We start from the raw sequence: 9,569 nt of genomic DNA on the forward strand, positions 1-9,569 counted from the left end.
TATAATGTTTTGAGATGATGATTTTGGGGACACCGAACTATGTAACGAAAAACTTTGTAGAAATTTTCCGGAAGTCACACAGTGGTAACTGCTACATTAGGAAATCTTTCTCCGAAATCTACCTAACTATAAAGAAATTACTTTTATTTCCATGATTTAAAGGCTGGCAAATTCATGCCAATACAATTGCATACGAACAGCATTTTTTACAATCACTCGATTAGTTGCGGCATTAATTTTTAGAGTTATAAACAAATCCAACTTAAACAAAAAAAAATTAACAGTAAATATTTAAATGAATAAGCCACCTCAGTCACTACCGAAAACTATTTAAATTGTTAACATTCATCCTGTTCCTTGTATTTTTATCTTTGTATCCATTCTATATATCAAAACAACATGGAAAAAAAACTTATTTTTCGATCCAGTAACAACCAAAAAATACACATGCAGAGAACCACAAAAAAATACTGCCTTAGCAAGTGTTTCTGCAGTGGATTTAAACTTATAATAGCCTTTCGTGTTTGATAAAATTAATTTTAAACTCTATTAAATTTAAATTAATTCTTCTAGATAAATTGAAGATTGTAAGGTCGTCTCCGTATTCGCCTGAAGTATATAATACTATACGTACTTGTCCCTGGAAGTGACATCACAAGGGCTGCATAACTGGAAGTGAAGTATATTCAAGTACGCAATTAAACAAATCTGTGTACTTATCACGTACTTCCAGTTGAAAACACGTCACCATTTTGAAAACCGATTTGTAGGTTATATTTGATTTAAAAACTTGAACTCTTAAAATCATAAACAATTTTTATTATAAATTTAATGAAAACATTAATTAATACACGTTTACAAAGAAGTCTAAACAAATACATGCACATACACAGCCTACCGTTGGTAACTACAAAACGTAGTAAAATAATAAATTAAATTGCCGTAAATTCGCGGGACAGCAATTAAGTGTTATAAATGACTATTTTCGGCTAAATTTTTTTTTCTCAGTAAAAATTGTGTGCAAAAATAAAATGTAAACATCCTTTTTGGCTAGATAGTACCATGTGAAGAGGCCAAACATTGAACCTGTCCAGATTCGTCAAGGGCAAGTGAAGTACGCAAGGTTGCAAGCTCATTACTACATACTTGAATTCGGATAGCCATAAATAGACATGTTAGTAGTAGTATTATAGTTTGGTTGCTCCGAGCCCAGGCTTCAGGCTGAGGATTGAGGGTGGGGTCAATGACCTATTGCTCTGACGTTATGGCGGCAATATTTGGTGTCAAAATTCCTAAAGAAATCATATTTCGAGGGGAAAATTCCCGTTTTGAGGAAAAATTTCTCGTTTTAGTTATCAAAACTGTCAACGATAACGATTTAAAATTCCTAAAAGCGGCTTAAATTCCTTAGCGTCAAGCCTTTCTAAGCCGTTGAGGTCATGACCTTGACAATTAGGGTGACATCACCGCAATTTTGAATTATCTCGTAACTTTTGCTAAATGGCGGTAGCGCACTCTAGCAAACGTAAACAAGATGACGACTGTGATGTCATAATCCAAGATGGTGGGCGTGACATCATACTAGCTGGCTATATATATATATATATATATATATATATATATATATATATTCACACACACCTTAGCATTAGTGGTGGGAAGTCATTCTGATGGCGGCTTACATGGAGAAAGGATCGGTCGTCATTTTTTTTTGCACTCACCGGGTTCGAATCGAGGACTCCGAGCTTCATTTTGTAAGTGCGTTTTTAAATAATACTTTATTAAATTTTTTATATATTTTAAATCTTTTCTTATTAAAATCTGAAAATAAATACGAATTTTCAAGATGGTGGTAGTGATCTCATAATCCAAGATGGTGACGTAATATTATTTAAATTTTTATTTTTTTTTAAATTTAAAAACATTAATGATTTTTTTGTACAATAATTACGGTTTTTCAAGATGGCGGCCGTAACAAAAATTGCAAAGATCTATAATTCAAGATGGCGGGCGTAACGAAAAGTACAACGATGGTGTTATATCGATGGCTAAGAGCACAAAGGTTGTATGTCCAAAAACAGAAAAATGGAAGAAACAGCAAAAAATGTTTTGTGACAAGTCACCTAAAGAGTTTTACTTTACTATTGTTGTGAATTATATATTTGTTTAATTGATTTAGTTTTTACATAGATCTGACAGTACCCATGTACTGTTTACATTGTCAGTGACTCACTATTCCCTACAAATTATTTTTAAATAAGGTCTTTATTATGTGATGGTGGGACATAAAACCTTTGTACAGAATGATAGTGTCCCTTTAAAGCTATTCCTTACAAAATTGTTTATGTTGCATTAATTTCTACAACGTAGAATTCTAATGAAATACAATATAAAAATGGTTATAATAATACAAAACACATCAGTGAAGTCACAAAAAAATTCACATAAAGAGAACTAATTATATTTATTTTGCCTCTTGTTCACTATGCAGTTCATAATGCATAAACTCAAGGGGAAATTTGCAATGAAATTGCTTGTGAAACTCATCTACACAAAAAAAATTAAATCTTATCACCTGTCTCAAAACAAAATTCCTTCTATTTTCTTGTTTACGTCTTTTGTTGTGTTCACACTTCTTCAGATTCATTTTCTCTAGTGTTGTAGGGAACACCATCTTTCCTCCCCTTTTCACAAGGAAGAGCTTTGAACCAAGCAGCGTATGTTTCTGGAATGACACCTTTATCCAGCAGTTTTAACAGATCTTGCTTTTTTCTGGACTGATATGGGTATCCTCTTACTGTTCGCAGAACTCAGAGTGATGGTGCTCCATTTAAATTTCTGTGCCCTATGCCCAAGAACAGAAAACTCTAAGAAGGTCTCATCACTCAGATTGTACTTGAACTTGACAGAGTATGGAAGTTTTCTGAAACCGAAGCCACTTTATCCCTAGCCAAGATATCTTGTTCCTATTGGTATCTTCTTTGATGTTTGATAGAACCCTCATTCCTAGATTCTTCATATCTTTTACATCTTTGAAACTCATATTTTTTACTTTGTATGGGCTTCTTTTTTTTCCGGCCATTTCCATTACAACTTGATATTTCTGGGTGAATAGATGTTAATGTACTTCCGGGCACGCTCAATTGTGGTATGCATGGAGTCAACTTCAAGATAAGAATGACCTGACTCCATATATTTCATGTCACATATCTTGAGGTGGTCAATAGTATGCACTGCATATAGCATGGCTGGTTGCGATTCTGTCCACCAGCTGTGTCCGAATAAAAAGTCACATGGTCAACAGAATCAGGCAGCATCTGCAGGTAGTTCAAAATACAGGACCCAATTTCTGAGGACCCTTTTTTCCCTTCAGTTTCATCCCAGACGTAGCAGTAACCATCACCATTTGAGTCAAATATTGTGAAATTAAAAATCAACATCTTCCTACTGTAGTAAATCTGACAGTCTCCGGCATGGGTAATGTAGAGAGTCGCTTGAAGGTCAAATGTTGCAGTCCTTTTCTTTCCTTCACTTTCTCTGGCACAACTCATATCACTTTCCTTCATTGACGTGGCTTCTTTTTTCCTTGTCATGGGTTATCCACTTTTCTGCCATTTTGGTCTTATCTGAAGCCTCATAATAAATTTTACATGTAGTACATCTGTCTTTTTTGGGAACATATGTTGATAATTGTGAGTCATAAGAATAAAAGATTCGCCGAAATACATTTTCCTTAACAGGTATTATGTTTTCGTTTGGACAGTAATTTGTACAGTAAAGTCTATAGAGCTCAGCAACACTTAGTTCTGGGGACAGGTAAAGCCTTTTAGAAACAAGCCGACAATAATGTGAATCTAGGTGATAGAAACTGAAATTGATTTTCATGAATTACATAAAAAGAAAACAATGCCCGGTTTTGCGAACACAAAGGTTGTAATATTATTAGAAGACATAACATTTGACTACAGCAGCGTCGGACACAGTTGCTTTATTTTCAGCACAAAGGTAGTATTAGTGGACATACAACATACATTTGTCTACAACATCCTTGGACACAGTTGGATTCTTTCCAGCACAAAGGTATTACATATCAGACATACTACTTTTGTACACAGAAAAAGTTACACACTGGACGTACTACTTTTGTGCTCGGAAACAACTCCTTCATTATAAATGAAAAGGTAGTATGTGGGACATGTCACCATTGTCCTCATAATGTTTAGTAATACACTGGACATACTGCAAGTGAAAAAAAAAAAACAATGTTAACCACTACGTTGAAGAAAGGACATAAAACCTTTGTCCAGAAGAAAGTGTACACCAAGGAGAATCAGTCGGTACCGATAACTCGATTTTGAAATTTTTTGGACATACAACCTTTGTGCTCTTAGCTATCGATATACATTCAATATGGCGGGCATAGCGAAACATGCAACATTTCTAGAATCCAAGATGGTGGCCGTAATAATATGTGTTTAAATATTTTTTTTATTAAATTTTGTTAATTATATTATTTCATAAATTTTTAAGTTTTTCCCGATTCTCTAGCATAAAAACTACGTATTTTCAAAATGGTAGGCGTACTGATAATTGCAACAGTTACGACATAATTCACAATGGCGGTGATGTCATCCTAATTGTCAAGGTCATGACCTCGGCCGTTTAGAGCGGCTGGACGCTAAGGAATTTAAGTCGCGTTTAGGAATTTACAAGCCGTTGACATTGTTGATGACTAAAACGGGAAATTTTCCCTCAAACGGGAATTTTTCCCTCAAACGGGAATTTTTCCCTCGAATTAGGAATTTTTTTAAAAGGAATTTTGAGTCATTTTTGAGGAATTTTGACACTAAAAATAGCCGCCGTGACGTCAATCGGTCTCATACGTTTATGCCCGTATGTATTCTTGATTAAAAAGTGAAAATGTATAATTTACAGGGCTCATAGCATAATTATGTGTACCAGTTGCCGAAAATGTAATGTAATGATACTTGTTTACCTAAGAAAAATTATAATATTTCTCATTAATTGCAATGAATGTGTAATTATTTTTCTACAATATTTGTCTAATACGTTGCTATTTAATAAACAATTTGTTCTCTAAATGTTTTATTTTCTTTTGTCCAAAGACATTTAATTATGTACTATGCTTACTAATTTTTACTGTTTCTCAATTTTTCTTTATTATGCAGTTTTAAAATGTAAATTTGGCATGTAGCAATTACAATTTCTAAAACGTGAGTATAAATTACCATAAAACTACATCCATGACTTATATTTATTGTACTAGTATTCCTCGCTCCTAATCACTTAGACTCTGGTTGATTTCCGTGTATTACATCAGTGGTCGTAATTTATGCACGCCTTTTTCCTACTTATATGATCCAAGTCCAGATCTGAAGCAGTGTTTTGCATGTGGTAACGTGTCGATTGTTTTTTGAGCGGCTTGGGAAGGGGGGAATTACTACTCTTCGCGTATCACTTTATCTAGCCACCTCTGAAATATTATTTTGTACCTATGACGATTAGCCTACTCCCTACATATGTTAATTCAGACACTTCTGACTGGGTAGCGAAGGCGGTTTGTGGTAAAGGTCTGTGACCCTTTCAGGGTTAAATTTTAATTATAGAAATATTAATTATTAATTACAACATATGTTATTTCATGCCTGTCCGACCTGCAGTACATAAATACCTACAAGGAGAACTATCAGTGATGGTTGACGTCACCCGTAGGAATAGCATGAAGGCGCTCTCCATTTCGTCAGACGCGACAGCCAATATTTATGTTACAATAATAAATTACTAGACAAGACCATATTTTGTAAATTTTAATTACATATTTTTAAAAGAAACTATTTTGACGAATGCCAGGGTCATTGAGCAACTAATGACAGGTTTCAAACATCATACATGATAAATAAAAATGAAGGGGTCATTGAAAACCACAAGCTGCAGGTCGGCTAAAAGAAAACAAAAAAAATAAAATTTAGCTCTATCCTCGTCTTTACATACTTACATGCATAATACATTCAAACAACTAAAATTAGTGCAATAAGCTGCAATATTTTGTGGACATATACTCACCTACAAATATAAATTGATTGTATAAAAAGGTCGTTTTTATATCGTCGTACAGAAAACTATAAATTTTTTCATATATAAAAAAAATACCACTTTACAACAGAAAGTCACGTAATTAGATGTTCAATCATATATCTGTGGCAAAATGTGTAAAGCAAGAAAACCTGTAAAAGCGCAAACCCTTTTTCGTACAGTTTATAACAAGAAATTTTTTTACGTGAAGGAAAACTGCATTACTGGCCAATCTCACTAATTGTAGTGGTCAGCTGTGTACGAGAGTTCTTGTTTCATCTCAAGTATTAGCCTATTTAGTATAAGCATGTCAAACTAGTCGAATATATTATAATAAATAACTAAAAACTGGATCTTGCGTAATTTGCAGAAGAGACAAAATCTAACAGTTTCGCCACCAACTCGCCGCGGTAAAATGTACAATATATTTATCGTATAAGTGAAGTGTTCTTTATATTTGTTTGCATATGTATGCACAGAATTAATATTTATTATAATTCTGCTGGGTTGCATACGGTTACTTACGGGTTTAGAACTGAAATGTACTGAAAATAGTAATATTTATTCTCTTACGCGCTGAGGCAGGCAGTTGGCTGGCTTACCCCACCCCTTACAGGCTCGTTGAAGAACATGACACCCCGCTGGGCGATAAGGAATTCTAAGAAAAGCGCGTTCTTTCCTCCTACTCCTCCACCACCACCCCCCTCATCAATCCATGGCTCATCCGTACAGCTAATCCTCTCTATTGAGATTTTGTAACTATGTGTGTTGTGTTCTTTCTTTGCGCGCTTGGGAGAAACTCAGGATCTTAGCCTTAACATGTAGTAGTTTACATACGTTTTTCATAACGTCACTCAAAAAATTACTGCCCCTATCTGTTAAAATTACTTGGGGAATTCCGAATCGTAAGACAACATTTTCTACGAATTCTTTTGTAGTCCAGTTAATGAAAAGTTGTAGAGGGAAATGGAAGGAACACAATTTTGGACTTTGGGACTTTGTTTGGACTAGTAAGGAGGTAAACATACTAAAAGTCCCCACTTGTAGGTGGTGAGCAGGAGGGAGGGGGGCATGTAGCAGGTCCCTTGTTTCAGGTTTTCTCTTATATCTCGGAAACTATACGCTCTAGTGAAAAGACCAATCTATACTAAAATAAAGCTGATAAAATTTTCCACAAAATTAATTTGTTTCAATTTTTCTCTATCTCACATAGTTTATGAAATATTTGCGTTCAAATTCGCTAATTTTAAAGGGGAAATGTTTTTTCTTACTTTTTTGCCCTATTTGACTAGATTACCTTTTATCCGTTCATCGTACCTAAAGGTCATGCAGAAAGAAAGTTGAAGATAATTAAATTTTCTTTAAGAAAATCCAAACATTTTATTTTATCTTCAATCATTGTAAAGTTAGAGCAATTTTACCTTTTGGTGTTATTCCACTGATCTAACTGTAAATGTAAGCCAATAAATACGTATTAATATGTATAAACAGTATCAAGTTTTAACTTCATATAGGCTAAGTGGCATATAAAGAAATAATATGAACATATATTATATATTGGCCTTAACTTATGTACCTAGTTCTTTAACAGAATAATTAATTTGGTGTCGTATAAAACTATTTTGGACACCCTGAATGTAATGGAACAACTTTGACAGCTCCATCTCTTACCTCTTAAGAAATGAAAACTTCCTAATAATACTCATAATTGGCACTTTATCAAGGATCACTGAATTGTTGTTAATAAGGAACAATAATAACCCTCTACACAAGCAATAACACTTGTATACAATTAAATTTATAAATTTATAAAATATAATGTATAATTAATAATGTATAATATATGCATCTATTAACTGTACATTCATTCCGCAAAAGAATTGTGTAAGGGTGAGTATAGAGGCAACAACAGTTGTACTTAACTATTTTACTGACACATGAACTTGTAAATGTTTTTGTAGAACTATGTTACTTTTCAGTTAATAATATATTATTACCTTATAGTATAATTGTGCAGTAATAGTTGTTATTTATTCCTGGCTCTTTTGGGGGGGATGGTCCGGGCTCGTCATGGGAACTTAGCCCTGGGGTGGCTTCTGCTTCGTTTTCCTCTTCATCCGTTGAGGAAGGAGATAGATCTTGGAGGATGACTGGCAGAGTATCAATGTCAAATTCTTCATCCTCATTGTCCAAGAGGGGGCCCCCATTAAGGCAGTTACCCTGGCAACTTTGGCAGGCAGGGGAACACTTGAGAGATGCCTTTCTGGATCCACATTTGGTGGTGGCACAATCCTTCGTGCACTGACAAAATATCATTTTTAATATTTAATCTGCTGCAATCTGTTGCTCACTGTGCACCGGTATTAGAAATTTATTGGTGGTTAGCTCCCCATACATCTGAGGAGGCAGCTCATGTCCCAACCATGTCTGGACTTGGTGATATGTCCTCAGTGAATGTTGTTTCGCTGCCCCCTCAGTTGGTGGGAGGCATGAGATGTCCGGTTTGATATTGGCTACCGATTTAACAAAATATTGGTAACAGTAAGCGTTTAAAGACCTCTCTTTAGGTTAGGCCCCATACCACCTTAAAATACACTTTTTTACAGCTTCCTCTATATCATCCTTTGTTGAGGAAAGGTCTGAGAAAACTGCAGCAGCTCCCTGGACATCTGGAGACTTCAAATAAATTTTTGTAATCCAAGCTTACTCTTTCGGAAGGCTGCTGAGGTGCTATCGCACCCAGTGAAGGCATGTAGAAAAAGTATATCTCGCAGCCCTTGGGTCTGAAGCTCCTGGGTAGAAAACAATAAGGGATTTATGTTTCCATGTCCAGGCTTTACGAAAATTATATCCTGGTCACCAGGTGTTTTGGCCATCAACAGGACTATTAGGCCGACATCCTCATCTATAACAGCAACAGCAGTGGTATGTGATAACTCTACAGCTGTGTCTACAATGAGGACATCGGATCATTCTGTGCTTGAAGGGTACTGATTCCATGTGCCTGTAGTGTGACCTTTAGCATGTTAATCAGTCAACTTTTGTTGTAGACATTTGAAAGGAAGTCTTCCTGCTTCACAGTTATGACTGTCTCCTGATTGAAATGTATGTCGACTGACTTTCTGAGATGCTTTGCTGCTCAGCGACCTTGGTACTTGATCTCGTGTACCCATAAAACACTACAGTACAACTCCTTCCACGATAGTGGCTGTTCTCGAAATTGGCATACCCATCACAAATTATAGATATCGTGGAACCTCTTTGGTATATAACAATGTCAAAGTGTGTCACATGTACTTCTTTGGTTGTTGCTTTGAGCTCTTTGTAGAGAACCGACTTCCTCGATTTCCTCATCCCACCCTCATTGAAGAAACCAAAGGGAAAGGAGCTAATTCATATTGCAAATAAGTTTTTAAATCATGGTCAGTTTTCTTGCTTATAGCTATGCGTTGGAATAGCAAAAAATGATCCACCGA

Source organism: Bacillus rossius, chromosome 5 (genome assembly GCF_032445375.1).
Source record: "Bacillus rossius redtenbacheri isolate Brsri chromosome 5, Brsri_v3, whole genome shotgun sequence".
Classification (NCBI taxonomy): Eukaryota; Metazoa; Arthropoda; class Insecta; order Phasmatodea; family Bacillidae; genus Bacillus; species Bacillus rossius.